Source organism: Anabrus simplex, chromosome 1 (assembly GCF_040414725.1).
Source record: "Anabrus simplex isolate iqAnaSimp1 chromosome 1, ASM4041472v1, whole genome shotgun sequence".
Taxonomy (NCBI): Eukaryota; Metazoa; Arthropoda; class Insecta; order Orthoptera; family Tettigoniidae; genus Anabrus; species Anabrus simplex.
Window position 1 is genome coordinate 788032927 of NC_090265.1, and position 19147 is coordinate 788052073.

At 38.2% G+C, this 19147-nt stretch overlaps 1 pseudogene; it reads left to right on the top strand.

Annotated features, from left to right (window-relative positions):
* Window positions 1-17379: 17379 nt before the first annotated feature.
* Window positions 17380-18591, top strand: LOC136856957 (trafficking protein particle complex subunit 13 pseudogene; annotated as a pseudogene).
* Window positions 18592-19147: the final 556 nt, after the last annotated feature.

Genomic DNA, 19147 nt, shown 5'->3' on the forward strand with positions numbered 1-19147 from the left:
ATGCACTGCAATTTGTGGCGAGACACTGTTTATTAACTGAATAAGTTCCACTGTAAATGGTGTTGGACACATATTACTTTGAAAAAATGGATTCAACATCACAGTTCTGTGAAAATAATAGAAATTAACACTGTTCATGAAATAGTCACTGGCGAACTCGAAGTGATAGGCAATGAAAAAAATCTGGAACTTTCTGAGATTCAACTGTATACAACTTCACTTAATCTCAGTGTGAAGAAGAGAAATAAATTGAGTCCTAAGGACGCAGTCTTTCGTACTGTTTGTAATGAGTACGGAGAAGCAAATGCAATGATCTAGGACACACAAACACGTGAAAATATATTAAAGTTTCTATGAAGACAGTAAAGGAACAGTTTATGACTCTTAACACGCAGTCTCGCGAAGAAGAACCAAGTTCCATTAAGACACAGTCTCACAGAAATAAATTCTCCACTGAGGCACAGTTTCACAAGTAGCTTAACATAATCTCTCGACAATAAATGAAGACACAGTCTTTCATGAAGTGAGTTAATATAGTCCTTTGAAAATAAATGAAGGCACAGTTTTCACGAAATGAATTAACATAGTCTTTGAAAAGAAAGTTTGGCACAGTCTTATGAAAAGAAATGTTAACGCAGTCTTTCACGAGTGAATTAACACAGTCTCTCGAAGAGGAAACAATGTTTCACTAAGGCACAGTCTTTACGCACTAAGTCCTTTACACTCTTAAAACAGCACAGTTTCAAAAATATCTACGACACGGCGATTACTGTATAGTCTCTGCAATACGAAATTCACAAGGCGAAAATAATTTTAATCAGCTCGACAGATCGACATTACAAATGAACAAGGTTTCTGTTTGCACGCGAAGTTAGAGTCCGATGACAAAATGTTGGACACTTGTATCGCGTATTTTCTATCGACGGTCCATCGCCGGACAGAGTAACAGGCTGTACTACCGCAGCTGGCCCGCACGGCATGGCAGCTGGTACACGACGAAATCACACACTGACACTATCTACTACGTGGCTGGCGAGCTCCTTATATTGCCCTAGGTCGGACGGCCATACTGAAAATATGAGCCTCTTTAAAATTTTATAACTCGGCCATAAACCTGCCGATTTTCATGAAATTTTGGGCAGTAGTTTTTGTTATCCAGTCCTACAAAGTGACGTTCTTCAAATCACGATCTGACATCCCATTCGTGATATAATGACATCAAAGCGAATGGAACATTCGATCGTGACGTCACTTGGCCTTGGCTGGTACTCTACAGCGAGCGATTACTCACACGCTGTCACCCATGATGCCTGCGCGCTCGGCGCTAGTTTTGAATCCACGCAGTCGGGTGTTAGTGCGTTCTCCTCAAGAAATACATGAATGCTGACAGGGAATTCCCGTTTCAGTATCCACGTACAAAAGTGAATGATCTGTAAACTGCTGCTTTGCAAAACCATAATGAATATCATACATGTTTAGTTTTGAGAAATATAGTATGGCCATTCCCAAATAAATTGGCTTTACATAAACTATCTCAGTTTTTTTTATTTCAACAGTAATAAGGTCACGATCAATGACATGATAGGATTTAAAATTCGGTTTGGAGATGTACATGAGTACACCACACCGCCCATCCAATTGATTAATTAAATGAGTTTCGCGATGTTTGCGTACACTTTCCACACTTTTTCCACGGATGGAGTTATTCATGAGTTTGGAAAACATACTTTCAAATGTTGAAGTAGCACGTTGACGACACTCTGTATTTAAATTAACGTACGGTTTAAGCCATGCTTCCTGCTTAAACCCGATAATACGGTGAATACACTCTAATTGTAAACCATATTCTAGACATTGAACAAGGCATTGAATGTGAATAACATACCACTTTTTTGGGAATAGGGTAGCTAGCAGTTTAACAAGCTTTTATGTATTATCAGGGGGAATAATTTTTTCAACACAAAAAAGGAATGTCAGAATGTTAATTATGCGGATTAAAAGGGTAAGCAAGAGAATCTTCTAAAACGAAACGGCGATTAGGATCTTTCGCAGCGAGATAAACATCAAAATGTTCAATTTCATTTCCTGTTAGCCATTCAAAATATTTATATGGTAAAGCCTGTGACATTGCATAGCCGTACAGATTGGAAAATTAACATCGTCAAAATTTAATGTATGTTGCAACTCAATGAACACATCTTTATACTGTGAAGTTCCGGTAGTATTATGCGTTACTGGTTTTAATGCCAATGCAACACCTCATAAAAATCAAGTCATCATTATTCTGAATATTGATAACAGCTCTTTTATCTATAATGGATTTCGGAAGTGCGATATGTCTTCCTAAATTTAACGGATCAAACTTACAGATAAATACTTTGTAGTGCTTTACTGCTCGTGCCCTCTTCAAACTTTTGAAATTTTGCAAGCAATTCATCTACAATGTGTTCACAAAACCATTCTGAAATATTATCAGAACATAACACATTTGTCATTTTCGATGTTATACACAAAGTTTCTTGAATTTCATTATCTTTAAAAAGAACAAATGAACATGCTAATGCTGCATTTAGCATAAGTGCAGAATGTGCAGATAGCACGGAAGATACTTTATCATTAAACACATCAGAGCATGATATTAAAAACGAATTTGGATCTAAAATATTCGATGAATTTTTTATAATACCACTCGTTATACGTGATTAAAATCATGTGTTAATAGTTTCCCAATTAGAAGTCATGTCATTTAAAATAATAATAATAATAATAATAATAATAATAATAATAATAATAATAATAATAATAATAATAATAATAATAATAATAATAATAATAATAATAATATGTAAAAATTTCTGTTACAGAAGAACCCCGCTTAACCGAACTTCACTTAACCGAAACCCGGATTTACCGAAATGCTCTGGCAAAATTGTATTTTAATATTTTGTTTTTACCCTCCCGTTCTTAGCCGTCGATATCAGTAATTCTCTTGCTATATAAGCTGAGAGCTACTAGGCAAATATTTTTATAGTATGACTTATGCCAGAATGCACGTGTAGCATAAAATAAAACAGTTTCTAACCCTTTAGTTCGTTCCATGATACATTTTATCTTGAAACAGCAGGAAATGTTATTACTGTATTATTATTATTACTGTATCATTCGTCATGAAGATTTGAAGATGATGCAGACGACTCCGACATTGACAACAGCAGTTCTGAGAATCGAGTCACAGTTAATGCTTTGGAGGTAAGATTGATTTAGAATTTTTACTGAAATACAGTACTACACGTTTCAATTACAGTATTCTAATAAAATTACTGTATACAGTATTCACTTCAGTAGTAACAAAAAAAATGTTTCATTATTTCAGATTGCTTTGCGCTTTGTTGAACAAAGCGATGAATCTACACCAGCTGATGTATTGTTGATTAAACGGTGGCGCTACATAGCTGCACGACAGCGCTGTGCCAAGAAAATTCAGAAGAAAACCACTGATTTTATACAATGAGTGGCATTATGTAAATATTTTAATATTAATATACAGTATGCACCTTTGCTTAGCAAAGTTTATGCATTGTTATTTCGACATTTAACTTCCGAAAATATTTACCATGTGTCACCAGAAAAACGCGTCAACCGAAGTGAATCCACCCCCTTTGTTTCGGATAAACGGGGTTCTGCTGTATTTCATAAAAATTTAAAATGTGCAATATTGTAATTAATTCATATTCAATCAATGCTATGTGTGTGATGAAGTTTATACGATGTATTAAACAATTAAATATCGTTAAAACCAACAATACATGTGTTGTTTTCTAAACCATGATCTGACTATGGAATTGTACGTTGATTTATATTATCGAGATCAGAATCGAATAGTGAATTAAATCTATTGGGTAAAAACGTTTCAAAATCCTCGCATGTGCATAATATTCTCTCCCCAAATCTTGTAGATATTCTTTGGAGTAAAATAACTCTAAATTGTTCATTAACAGGAATATCGGAGAGTCTTCTTGTTGATTTTCCTGCGAATCATCCCAGATTGTTAATTGTTTCCATACTAAAACAAATATTAATATTAGTATGTTTGAAATGTGAACAACGTACGGTTGTTTTTTTATAAAAAGATAAAAACATACCTTGAAAAAATAATGATGTATGCATCCGACCTTACTGCGAAGTGATTACAGCTAAAAGTACACAACCAGTGTACGTTTTCCATACAGCGTTGTCGCTCTGATATTGAGTGTCCTCTTTTTTTAAATGAAGATAATATCTAAAAAAGAAAACAAATGCCACTAAAAAATTATCGAATAATAATAATATTTCTTAAATGTATAATCAACTTAGTTTTCAGATGAATGTAGAAATCAAGTCACAAGATTTGATGATGAGAGTGGACAGCAGATAAACTTCGCCGATGATGTTGAGGAAGATAAAGATGATTTTCTAAAAAGAAAAATCGTAAAAATATAATATTATAATTCATTTCACTTTTAAATATGAATACATGTTCTTTCGCATACAGTGCATGTGCTCACCCTAGCTGAACTTGTCGCAAGCTACTTGATAAAAGAGAGAGGGGGAATTCATTGAGTGCTGTTATATACACACGTACCGATCAAAGTTCATCATTCATCAGCATTTTTAAAATATCGATGAGCACATTGGTCCACGTTTACACAGATATAAAGATTGTATGTAGCTGTTATCTATCAACGTAAATGATAATTATTGAATTAACAATACTATATGTTAAATAAATGTACGCATACACAGCTGAACAAAGTAAGAGTCTACTCACTACTGCACAAGTACTGCGCTGCAGACTTTGTTCTCACAAACGAAACGATAAACCATACACGTGAGACAGGGGTTGCCAGAGGAGATGAGTTTGCATGCCATGACATAAATAATCCATACAATTATTATTATTATTATATTATTATTATTATTATTATTATTATTATTATTATTATTATTATTATTATTATTATTATTTTGTCAGACATGTTGAAATACGTATACTGACCGTCAGTTTAGCGGCGAGTAGTGGTAATTGCCTCCATTCTAAAAACGAATGCTATAATTAGTCTATTGAAATATCAACAACGTACGCTTATTGAGAGCTTATGAGTGTCCCTTTTAGTAGTTTCTTACGACAGGCAGGGTGATACCGTGAGTGGTTTCAAGTAGCACTTTTGGAAACATGGCTAGAACTAGGCAGGGAGATAACTTGGGGGATTCACGGTGAGGCACAAGTCAAGGAAAAGATTACTTAAAATGAGCCGCCCTCCCGGAGGAATAGCGGTGCTGGTTAAAGAAGAGTTGAATGAATGTATAGAGCATATTTAGAGTAACATTGAAGGGATTATGTGGATAAGATTTAACATGGAGAGAGAGGCGGGGAGAGAGATGCACGTGTGTTTGGCTTTTGCCTACTGTTACTCCAAGGAATCTCCATATGAAAATGATAAGTTCTTTGAGGAATTATTATTAGAAACTAGTATCAATAGAGGAAGGTATGAGGAGGATGGAATATTGTTACGTGGAGACTGGAATGTCAGAACAGGCGAGCGGAATCCAAGGTATAGTAAAGAAGAAGAATTGATAGTAGGTTCAGGAAGAAGTAGTAATGATAAGGTAATACAGTAAATAACTACGTCAGAAACGTCAGAAAACTTTTAGAACTATGCGAAATCAGGAATATTTTCATTCTTAACGGCTATTGGGAGGAGGACAGGGAAGGCAAAATGGCCTATATTACTGAACAAGAGGGGTAGCGTTATTGACTTAGTAATGAGTTCAGATGACTTGCTAGATAACATCAAAAGCATAGGGGTAGAGTACTGGACCGGGTCGAATCACGCTCCGGTATGGGCTAGATTGGTGAGGAGAGAGGAAAACAATGAGGAAGAGAGAAAAGGTCCGATAGAGTGGGGAGTAGTTATATTAAATATATATGGACATAGAACTCAAAAGGAGAGCTAGACGCACTAATACAACAACAATCAATACTGATCTGCATTTAGGGCAGTCGGCCAGGTGGCAGATTCCCTATCTGTTGCTTTCCTAGCCTTTTCCTAAATGATTTCAAAGAAATTGGAAATTTATTGAACATCTCCCTTGGTAAGTTATTCCAATCCCTAACTCCCCTTCCTATAAATGAATATTTGCCCCAGTTTGTCCTCTTGAATTCCAACTTTATCTTCATATTGTGATCTTTCCTACTTTTATAAACGCCATTCAAACTTATTCGTTTACTAATATCATTCCACGCAATCTCTCCGCTGACAGCTCGGAACATACCACTTAGTCGAGCAGCTCGTCTTCTTTCTCTCAATTCTTCCCAACCCAAACATTGCAACATTTTTGTAACGCTACTCTTTTGTCGGAAATCACTCAGAACAAATCGAGCTGCTTTTCTTTGGATTTCTTCCAGTTCTTGAATCAGGTAATCCTGGTGAGGGTCCCATACACTGGAACCATGCTCTAGTTGGGGTCTTACCAGAGACTTATAAGCACTCTCCTTTACATCCTTACTACAACCCCTAAACACCCTCATAACCATGTGCAGAGATCGGTACCCTTTATTTACAATCCCATTTATGTGATTACCCCAATGAAGATCTTTCCTTATATTAACACCTAGATACTTACAATGATCCCCAAAAGGAACTTTCACCCCATCAACGCAGTAATTAAAACTGAGAGGGCTTTTCCTATTTGTGAAACTCACAACCTGACTTTTAACCCCATTCATCAACATACCATTGCCTGCTGTCCATCTCACAACATTTTCGAGGTCACGTTGCAGTTGCTCACAATCTCGTAACTTATTTATCACTTTATAGAGAATAACATCATCCGCAGAAAGCCTTACCTCCGATTCCAATCCTTTACTCATATCATTTATATATATAAGAAAACATAAAGGCCCGATAACACTGCCCTGAGGAACTCCCCTCTCAACTATTACAGGGTCAGACAAAGCTTCACCTACTCTAACCCTCTGAGATCTATTTTCTAGAAATATAGCAACCCATTCAGTCACTCTTTTGTCTAGTCCAATTGCACTCAGTTTTGCCAGTAGTCTCCCATGATCCACCCTATCAAATGCTTTAGACAGGTCAATCGCGATACAGTCCATTTGACCTCCAGAATCCAAGATATCTGCTATAACTTGCTGGAATCCTACAAGTTGAGCTTCAGTGGAATAACCTTTCCTAAAACCGAATTGCCTTCTATCGAACCAGTTATTAATTTCACAAACATGCCTAATATAATCAGAAAGAATGCTTTCCCAAAGCTTACATACAATGCATGTCAAACTTACTGGCCTGTAATTTTCAGCTTTATGTCTATCACCCTTTCCTTTATACACAGGGACTAATATAGCAACTCTCCATTCATCTGGTATAGCTCCTCCGACCAAACAATAATCAAATAAGTACTTCAGATATGGTACTATATCCCAACCCATTGTCTTTAGTATATCCCCAGAAATCTGATCAATTCCGGTCGCTTTTCTAGTTTTCAACTTTTGTATCTTATTATAAATGTCATTGTTATCATATGTAAATTGTATTACTTCTTTGGCCTTAGTCTCCTCCTCTATCTCGACATTATCCTCGTAACCAACAATCTTTACATACTGCTGACTGAATACTTCTGCCTTTTGAAGATCCTCACATACACACTCCCCTTGTTCATTAATTATTCCTGGAATGCCCTTCTTGGAACCTGTTTCTGCCTTAAAATACCTATACATACCCTTCCATTTTTCACTAAAATTTGTATGACTGTCAATTATGCTTGCCATCATGTTATCCTTAGCTGCCTTCTTTGCTTGATTCAATTTTCTAGTAAGTTCCTTCAATTTCTCCTTACTTCCACAGCCATTTCTAACTCTATTTCTTTCCAGTCTGCACCTCCTTCTTAGTCTCTTTATTTCTCTATTGTAATAAGGTGGGTCTTTACCATTCCTTACCACCCTTAAAGGTACAAACCTGTTTTCGCATTTCTCAACAATTTCTTTAAACCCATCCCAGAGTCTGTTTACATTTTTATTTACCGTTTTCCACCGATCATAATTACTTTTTAGAAACTGCCTCATGCCTGCTTTATCAGCCATATGGTACTGCCTAACAGTCCTACTTTTAAGACCTTCCTTTTTATCACATTTATTTTTAACTACCACAAAAACAGCTTCATGATCACTAATACCATCTATTACTTCAGTTTCCCTATAGAGCTCATCTGGTTTTATCAGCACGACATCCAGGATATTTTTCCCTCTGGTTGGTTCCATCACTTTCTGAATCAGCTGTCCTTCCCATATTAACTTATTTGCCATTTGTTGGTCATGCTTCCTGTCGTTCGCATTTCCTTCCCAATTTACATCTGGCAAATTCAGATCTCCCGCTACAATCACATTTCTTTCCACGTCATTTCCCACATAGCTGACTATCCTATCAAATAATTCCGAATCCGCGTCAGTGCTACCCTTTCCCGATCTGTACACTCCAAATATATCAAGTTGCCTATTATCTTTAGAAATGAGCCTTACACCTAGAATTTCATGTGTCTCATCTTTAACTTTTTCGTAGCTTACAAATTCTTCTTTCACCAGAATGAACACTCCCCCTCCCACCCTTCCTATCCTATCTCTACGATACACACTCCAGTGCGGTGAGAACATTTCTGCATCCATTATATCATTTCTCAGCCATGATTCAACTCCTATTACAATATTTGGTAAATATATATCTATTAAATTACTTCATTCTATTCCTTTCTTTACAATACTTCTACAGTTCAATACTAACAATTTTATGTCATCCCTACTTGATTTCCAGTTCCCTGTTCCCTTATCACCGCTCCCTAGGCCATCCCGTTTCCCTGAATGTACCTCCCTATTACCTTTCCAAACAAATTTCCTAACTTATACGTACCACTGCGGTTTAAATGAAGGCCATCCGAGCGCAGATCCCTATCTCCTACCCACCCATTAGGATCTAGAAATTTCACTCCCAGTTTCCCACATACTCACTCCATAGTCTCATTTAAATCCCCAATCACCCTCCAGTCAGTATCCCTCCTACACAGTATTCCACTAATAACAATCTCCGCTTTCTTAAACTTCACCCGTGCTGCATTTACCAGATCCCACACATCTCCAACTATGTTGGTACTTATATCAGCTTGCCTTACATTGTTGGTACCAACGTGAAACACTACCACCTTCTCCTTCCCCTCCTCCCTCTCTTCTACTATCCTCAACATCTGCCTCAGCCTAATTCCTGGATAACGATCTACCCTGGTTCCCTTTCCTCCACATACTTTCCCCGCGTGTCTAACGATGGAATCCCCCATGACCAGAGCCTCAACCCTACCCACCTCATTTGATCCCCTCCCCTCCTGGTCAGCCCTATCTTTCCTGATAGCTGCAGAAGCTACTTCCTCCTCCCTTTTCTCCTTCCCATGACCCTGTTCCACCTGTCTTTTCCTATCCTTTACTCTACATTTCCCTTTCCTACCTTTTCCCTTCCTCCTACTTCCACGCATCTCAGCAACAGTTCCCTGTCCCTCATCTTCCCTCTGTTGTTCTACCTGGAGTGACTCGTACCGATTTCGCACAGACACCTGTCCTGAATTCTGATCCTGAATAGAGCCCTTAGCCTGCAATCTCCTTCCCCTTAGAACATTAGGCCACCTGTCTTCTACAACTTCTCCCTTTTCTTCCCCTCCCTCTTGTACACCTACTGTAACCTGTACATTGTTTGAGGGAGTCCTATCTTCCTTCCTGTCTTCTGTGAGAATCCTAATTATCTTCCTCAAACTTTCCAACTCCTCCCTCATACCCCTCAATGCCTCACCACATCCACAGTAAGTACACTCGCGCTCCTTAGCCATTCTTTACGGGGGAAAAAATTAAATTAAAAATTAAATAACTTATTTGCAAAAAGAAATGAACGGAGGGATATATTTTCTGGGATAGTACACGACAATAAGGTAATTAATATACGACTACACTACAATACTATTTAGTCGTGCTCTATTTTTTTATATCCTACAACCCCTAACAGGATAAAAAACTGCTGTTAATTACTGAATATCGAAAGTAATACACAAGAACTACACAATTCCAAACTGCAATTAAGCCTATCCTAATTACAACAACATTATTTTAGTAAGAGTTTCTACGGATACCTCTACTACACCAGTACTACACTAATATTTTACAATAATAAAATAAGCACACTAAATTCTAATAGGATATTACTCGTATACTACTGTACAGTACACTACAGTAATTTTTAAACTACTTTCAGACGTATCCTAATTACGATACCGGTACTGTACCGTATGTCACTACTAAGCACAACAGAAATGAAATTTGCAAGAACTACTGTACTCAAAGATTACCAACGAAGCTAAATGCTTAGACAAATTATTATTAGTATTACGGTCTAATAGATACACAGGAAAGATAACACACGAATATAGCAGGCAAGATACGGCACTATCTAAATGTACTGTATCTTTACTACAATGTATCTACACTACACTACACTGCGTTTGGTTAAATGCTTAAGTATCGAAAGGATTGCCGTACACGAAGAAAAACACGAATATAACTGGCAAGATACTATCTAATATATTATACCTTATCTTCACTACAATTCTACTGAAATGTGGTTATGTGATTATTACAGCTGGTGGATTACTATTATTTTCCCTACTCCACGGAACGGAGAATAAAAGTGTTCTTAATTAGGCCTACTGAAACATACGAGGTTGTCTACAATAATTTCTCAAATATTTCTATCAAAACTACTACTACTACTACTCCAGGGACTTGAACTGCAATTACCGGGATATATGAACTTTATTATTATTAGCTAACCGCTCATAAATACTGAAAGATCGAGGGAGCGAAATATAAATTACGGATACTAACTACCTACTCAGAAGTACAAATGAATGGAATACAAGGTCAGCTGATTTTTATTTATATTTACTTGACTACACTACACCCTTTGTTCACGAATGTAGCCAACAATGCAATATTTGAATATGAGGAGCGACAATAATCAATAACAATACAACGACTGTTAACTATTACCGTGTAATCTATTTAACTTCTTTTTAAATGGAAGTTTACAGGCGTATCGTGTTTTTAATGTAGTAAATTATTACCTTTGAATGGATATCTATACGAAATACCGGAGAAGTTGCTGCAGAAGTTACGGTACTATTCCTTATGATAATCTGCCTTTGTAAGTACAACCAACGAACCTACAGATAATTACAAATATTTTTACAGTTAATATTATTACCTAAAGTATTTCCTAAACCTAAATTCGAAACAAGGTACACCTAGCTAGCCTACTTAACCTAGAAAACGTAATTTACTGAAGACCAGCTGAATTTACTTGTTACAAAATTTAAATAAATATCACTACTCCCAATTTCTACCAACAAGCACTAAACACCACTATATAAACAGCACTAAATGAATCAGATATACACAAAATTAAGCTATTTCCTATTAATTAGAATTGGCTGGGAAAGGGCGCTGGAGGAAAATAATATAGATAGAGTGTTGGAGTTATTAGAATACCCTGTAAGGAGAGTGGCACGGGCAGTCGAGCACAGCAGAAAGAAAAAAGTAGAAGGGTATGGTTGGTATGACAGGGAATGTGAGATACGCAGAAAAGCAGCGTTAAGAACATTAAAAGAGTATAGAGCAAAATGAGGGAACAAAGATCGTGATACATTTTGCAGGCTGAGGAAAGAGAAAAGTAAAATTGCGGAGAGGAAGAAGCAGTGGTTGAAGGACCAATCAGAACTGATAAACAGGGAATGCAGAATGAATCGAATTGAAAAAATTGGGAGAGAATAAATATGATTAATATAGGAGGGAAGGGACTGAAGAAAATGAATATTGACAATGTACAGTGGGTGACATATTTTAGCGAGTTATTAGGAGAAAGGGTCGATTGGGAGCATAAGGAAAGAAAACAGGCCATGTGGTCTAATGTGGAAGAAAGTGTATACGAACTAGATAGGGACTTCACGATAGGAGAAGTATAGGGGTGATCGGGAAACTGAAGATGAAATCAGCGGGGGAGGGAGGAATGGTATTAGTAATGTATGCTGGAAACAAATAAGTAAATACAGCCAGATGGTAGAAGGAACTGTAAAACTATTCAACAGGATTTTCAACGGGGCGAAGTTTCCGAATGAACGGGAATATGGAATAATATGCCCAATATGTAAAAAGAAAGGGAATAGAAATTTACCTAACAACTACCGAGGTATAACTCTGTTAGATTCATTGATCAAAATATACACATGAGTCTTAGCTAATAGACTAAGGGAGTGGGCTGGAAATAACGGTATAATCTCTAAATATCAGGGAGAATTCAGGAAGGGGAGGCAAACAATAGATAATATCATGATTGTGAAATTGATAGGGAAGAAATACTCGGTGCGGGGAAGGAGCAGCATATTTTTGGCAGCGGTCGATTTTGAGAAAGCGTTCGACACCGTGAGTAGAAGAGCGTTAATAGAAAAATTAGGGAGGCTGGGAGTCTCTAGGAAAATGATACGTGCGGTAGAGGCGCTGTATCAGAGAGTATATAGTAGCGTCAAACTAGAGGGCAATGTAATAAGCAAACCGATAGAATGCAAGCTGGGTCTTAAACAAGGCTGCAAATTATCGCCTAAATTATTTGTACTATTTATAAATGATATACTGGATGGGCACGGAGGGGCTAGTTGGGCACTACCGGCGGTGGGCAATACAGAGATCCCAGGTCTAATTTTCGCTGATGACATTTTGTTAATGACGCTGACTAAGGGAGAGGATTGCAGAAAAGTGTGGATAAATTAGCAGATTATGCGAATAAGTGGTCGCTGTAAATTAACTATAACAAATCGAAGGTGATGATTATAAGTAAGAGGAAGAGGGTAAAAAAGAGTAAGGGAATTGTGGGTCCAGGGGGCAAGAATTGAGGAAGTAGATAGATTAGAATACCTAGGAGTGATACTAAATAGAAAAGGAGGATGGGATGACCACATCAAGAGGTGCAAATTGAGGGGGTTGGTAGCCTAGCAGCAATAAAAATCCTAGTCGCCGAGTACCTAGGTGTAAGTTATAAAATACTGAGGCTAGTACTAAAAACTCTGGTCCTAAGCAGAGCTTTATATGGAGTTGAATTATGGGGATTAGAAAAGAAAAGGGTCAGCCTGAACCAAATAAAGAATAATAACAATATATAATAATGATAATAATAATAATAATAATAATAATAATTGCCGTGCTGTGTAAAACAGCGCCCTCCAGCATTTGCTTGGTAACATCGCTCTTCATTCACCAAGGAGTTACAGTCCCAGCATTTGCTTGGTGACAACGCTGATCATTCAGCAAGGAGTCAGATAATAATTTGGGAACATGCATAATTTTCAAAAATATTTTTTTTGAAAAGTACACCAATGAAATAGTACGTAAACGTATTACATTGTGGTATGTTGCCTTGTTTTCTACCATTAAAAAAATGTTTAATAGTGCCTTTCCGCAAGGCGAGTGAAACGGCCTCTGACGTAAGCAGCGCGCTGTGACGTCACGATCCAGTACCGCATGGAGCTCTACCAGCCGTTGTGCATCAGCCGTTGCTAAAAGCCGATTGTTTATTATTCATGATCGCGAGTAACTTCGAAATGACAGAAGAAAGGTTCGAAACAGCACAGTCAGAAAATCTACCCTGTGTAGATGTCATCATTCTTGAAAAATGTGACTTTTGTGGCCGCCGAAATTCGCGGATAACAAGCAAGTTTGTAAGTGGCGTCTTTTATATACGTGGAATGTACTGTAACCCATAGTATTAGGATAACAACGAACCTGGATAGAGATCACATCACTTTCAACATTTCCTTCTAGACTGATTCCCCTATTAAAGAATAACATTACATTTTCGGGCTTTCAGCATTAGTAAAGTAAGAAATCGGATTTCAGCACTAACATAAACATATAGGTAGCATTATAGTACTAGTCCGCTTCTGTGGTGTAGTGGTTAATGTGTGCCACTCCCGGAGGCCCGGTTTCGATTCCCGGCTCTGCCATGAAAGTTGAAAACAAATAGTACGAGGACTGGAACGGGGTCTACTCAGCCTCGGGAGGTCAACTGAGTAGAAGGGTTTCGAATCCCACCTCAGCCATCCTCGAAGTGGTTTTTCGTATTTTCCTACTTCTCCTCCAGGCACCTAAGGCCACGGCCGTTTCCTTCCCTCTTCCTTGTCTATCCCTTCCGATCCTCCCATCCTCCAACAAGGCCCCTGTTGAGCATAACAGGTGAGGCCGCCTGGGCGAGGTAATGGCCCTCCTCACCAGTTTCATCACCATACTCAAAGTCTCAACGTTTCAGGACACTGCCCTTGAAGTGGTAGAGGTGAAATCCCTCGCTGAGTCCGAGAGAAAACCAACCCTGAAGGATAAACTGATTAAGAAGGAAAGAAAGAAAGAAAGAAGGAAAGAAAGAAAGAAAGATCATAGTACTATAGGGCTATAATCTATCATTCCCAAAAAATGGGACAACTGGCCTACCCACTTCCAGGGCCCATGAAAGAGAATTAAATATCTTTGTGGAGGGAAAAAGTTAAACATGATAAAGATAAATATATCTTCACAAGTCGGGCTGAGTGGTTCAGACTGTTGAGGTGCTGGCCTTCTGACCCCAACTTGGTTCAGTCCGGTGGTAGTTGAAGGTGCTCAAATACGTCAGCCTCGTGTCCAAGACGTAATTGAAGCATTTAAATAAAGCATTATACATTACAATTTAAAGTTTTACCACTAGAACAGCTGACATGGAAAAGTGATTTGAAAATTCAAACAAATTCATCTTACGTTAAAATATTAAAAAATATATATATATATATATATATAAACTGTAAACTTTTCCGATATATCACCAGCATTTCTCCGGCTCGCCAAAATCCATTTCTTCCTAGTTTTAGCGTCTTTGGAACATTTATAAACAATTTGTTTGGTATGGTATGCGATGTGCTATTGCACATCGGAACTCTACACCATTTATAAGTTTTCTGCCTCACTGTCTGCGCAGGATTCATTTTAAGTCTAAAATATACCACTCAGATTATTATCCAATGTATAGACCTCGAATTTAACCATACTAGACACTAACGTAAAGTAGAAACACGCGAAGTGTATCCTGCTTCTCACAGCACGCTGTGTTATTTCGTCTGCTAATTCAGTCAACCTGTACGATGACGTCAGACCAATGAGATCGCGTGCTTGCGTGACGTGACATTTTCGTAGATTTTTATCACGTTTGGAGTTATTATTTGTACATTCTGATCACATTTTTGAATTCTGCATGAAATTTTGAATCAGATTAGCATATTTTTAATTAAAACCCCGGATCATGCATGTTCCCTATTGTCGACTATCTGTGTCGGTGCGACGTAAAGCAAATAGCAAAGAAAAGAATTATTATAATAATAACTGTCGTGCTGAGTAATAGAGCCTCCTCCAGCATTTGCTTGGTAACATCGCTGTTCATTCACCAAGGAGTCGGGGAAATATTGTCAGGCTGAGTAATACAGTCCCAGCATTTGCTTGGTGACGACGCTGATCATTTAGCAAGAAGTTGGATAATAATTGTTGTGCAGTGTAATACAGCCTCCAGCATTTGCTGGGTAGTAGATGGCTAGCCAACCCCTCTAACTGGATCCTCTGAAAGCCCTCAACTCTCACCATTCAGCCAAAAAGACGGAAATTTTAGTTTTTTGGTTCCCGTCATATTAGCTCTCAGTATCACTGTAAACCTTTCTTTACTTGTTAACTGTTCCTCACAAACTACAAATGCTGTATTGTACAGTTAATGTTGCACAAAATTCGAGTTACAGAGTATTTTTTGCTTCAAAGGGGGAAATGTTTTGTTTCGAGAAATCGAGAAATTCGTGTAACCGAATTTCGAGTAATAGAAAAATAAATACACGCGAAGAATAGGACAAGCGGCAGGGAAATTTAAATTACTCCGAGATAATGAAAATTCGAGTAATGGAAGTTCGGGTTATCGAGGTTCGACTGTGCTTGTACTACAACCAATTCAAAATTTTAATTGTAGCTTGTACATTTTTCATCATTGTGGGATACGTCCCTGAAGGAATAAAGATTATGTCGTCTACGAGGTAATCTTATGCGTAGTATCACCATAAATTCGTCTGGCTCCATGGCTAAATGGTTAGTATGCTGACGTTTGGTCCACGGGTTCGATTCCCGGTCAGGTCGGGAATTTTAACTTTCATTAGTTAATTCCATGCTGACGTTTAGTCCACGGGGTCCCGGGTTCGATTCCCGGTCGGATCAGGGATTTTAACTTTCATTAGTTAATTCCTCAAGCTTGGGTGCTGGGTGTTTGTGACGTCTTCAGCATTAGGTTGCATCTAAATGCGCAGGTCGCCTATGTGGTGTCAACTCGAAAGTCCTCTCTGGAGGCCACACGCCATTATTGTTATTATTATTATTATTATTATTATTAGTAGTAGTAGTAGTAGTAGTAGTAGTAGTAGTAGTAGTACCATAAATTCTATATTACTTCCGTTTAAAGCCTTGCGGGGCCGCCAGTGAAGAAGAGACACCTCTGTAACACATGCGAAAATCTTTGGGCAGTATAATATGCTGGTTACGAACAAGGTACAGGATTTTAATAAATTGTACTTACTAAAGAACAGCACTGTCGTGGACTTAGACTTCGTGCCTGCAGAAGGTTTCACCGTACATTCCCTTCCCTAAATGATGAAAAAGAAATTACGCTAAATTTCATGTTTATAATCAGACTTATCAGTATGTAAGTTAATATAGCTATCTTAATAAAATCGAGTCAAAGAATTACTGTCAGCAAGGTGCGAGTTGAAACGGACTTTTGTCACCAACTTTCATATTCTTTAATTTATCACAACCGTGACATAGACTTATTTTCTCACCGACTACATGATAAAACTCCAGAAACTGCGCGTCTTATTGACTGCAGCTTGGCAGCTATGTTTCTCAAAGATACAGGATATCGAGATTAACAACAATGCTAAGTGGCGTGCATTTGTTTATTCCTTTATTGACTTGCGATGATAACTTACATACGGTTTTAAATCGAGGTTTCAGTGAGGTCTTTTAATTCTCGAATGTGCTTTAATTTCCTTTCACTGGATACATTTTCCTGAAATAATTCTATCATTTTTCTTGGACAACTTCCGACATTTACGATAAGAGGGAGTTTCCACATAAGTGTCGCTGCAAATTTGGTTTGTTTGTTCTGCTTACGCGTTGATTGACTACTAGTGTTGTCTGCGATGGAAGGAAAGGACATCACAGAGCATCTGTTAGCCCTGAAGGTGATGCGCCTCACAAGACCTAGTCTCTGTAGTCCGCTAGTGGTCACAGGGGATAGCAACAGCCCGTTCAACAGCGTCCTCAGAGATGATATCACAGCAGTAACAGGTACTGAAACGTTAAATTCTGGTCAGTTGCTCTTACTGCCGCAGAGCTTTGGAAACATTTACCTCGGGGAGACGTTTTCCAGCTATATTTGTGTACACAATGACAGCAACGAGCTTGTGACGGACATTTGTGTTAAAGCAGACTTACAGACCAGTTCTCAGCGTATTCCTCTGATAGGAATCTACAGCACTACTGAAGTTCCCAAGTTGTACCCGCAGCAGACGGTCGACGATGTTGTTTACTACGAGGTGAAGGAAACTGGTAACCACATACTTGTGTGTGACGTATACTACACTGTGTCGACAAGCAGGCTGTCATTTCGCAAGTTCTTCACCTTCCAAGTTCTTAAGCCCTTAGATGTAAAAACCAAATTTTACAACGCCGAGTCGGATGAGGTATACTTAGAGGCCCAAATCCAAAACATTACTTCAGGACCTATGTTTCTAGAAAGTGTATCTCTGGAATCTTCGGCGCACTTTACGGTGTCAGCTCTGAACTTGGCGCCAGATGGATCCTCAGTCCACGGACCCATCAGCATCCTTCAGCCTTTTGAGAGTGAGCAGTTCCTCTACTGTTTGATCCCCAGCCCTGCATCTAATCAGAAGGTCCGCGATGGACCCACTAACATAGGGAAGCTTGACATCGTCTGGAGAACTAACATGGGAGGACGTGGTCATCTCCAGACCAGTCAGCTGGAGAGAATGGCGCCGTTCCGTAACGATGTGAGGCTGTCACTTCAAGAGGTACCAAACATAGTTCATCTGGAAGAGGAATTTACTGTGGTCTGCAAAATCAGCAACGTGTGTGAGCGTTCTGTGGATTTGCTGCTGGGCTTGGAACCGTTTCCAAACATGGGACTTGCGTGGAATGGTGTGTCTGGTCGTCAGTTAGGAAATTTAGGAGCAGGAGCATCCATCCACCTGTCCTTATGTCTGATCCCTCTAGATCTTGGACTACAGAACATTACTGGAATCAGATTGACAGATCTGAAGTTGAACAGGAAGTACGAGTACGATGATCTGTCCCAGGTGTTCGTCATAGAAAGAACTGAGCTGAGTGCCTAACATTCATATCTATTGTTTTATACGCGTAATTATCTCGATAAAATGGAATTAACTTGAGTCGGGATGAAAAATATCACAATTCATTATATTCACACTACGGCTTATATCGTTCTTTAATATAATTTTCCTAGGAAGCCATTAAAGGTATCAAAATTGTTGGTTATCTTTACTTTTTCGATGGCCATTTCCGACAATTTTCATTTTCAAAACAATAAGGCATATTATCTCAAAGACTACAGCATCAATCGACTTGTAAATATTAGGTTTGTTGTGCATTAATTTCATGGACTACAATATTTCTACTGTTCATAGAAAGTAAGAAAAATGAATGACTTGTATTTTTTCTTGTGGTATATTTTTGAAAAGTACAGTGAGACTTCTCGTACCAGTAACGGACATCTCTGAATAGCGGAAACCTCTAAGTTACGGACATTTTAAGATTCCCTGGCAGAAATAAATATGGTATAATGATAGTAATACTTCTCAATAATGGACACGAGGATGCGGACACTGAAAACGCCTCCCCAATGCAAATTAAAATTTGTCTAACGGCCAG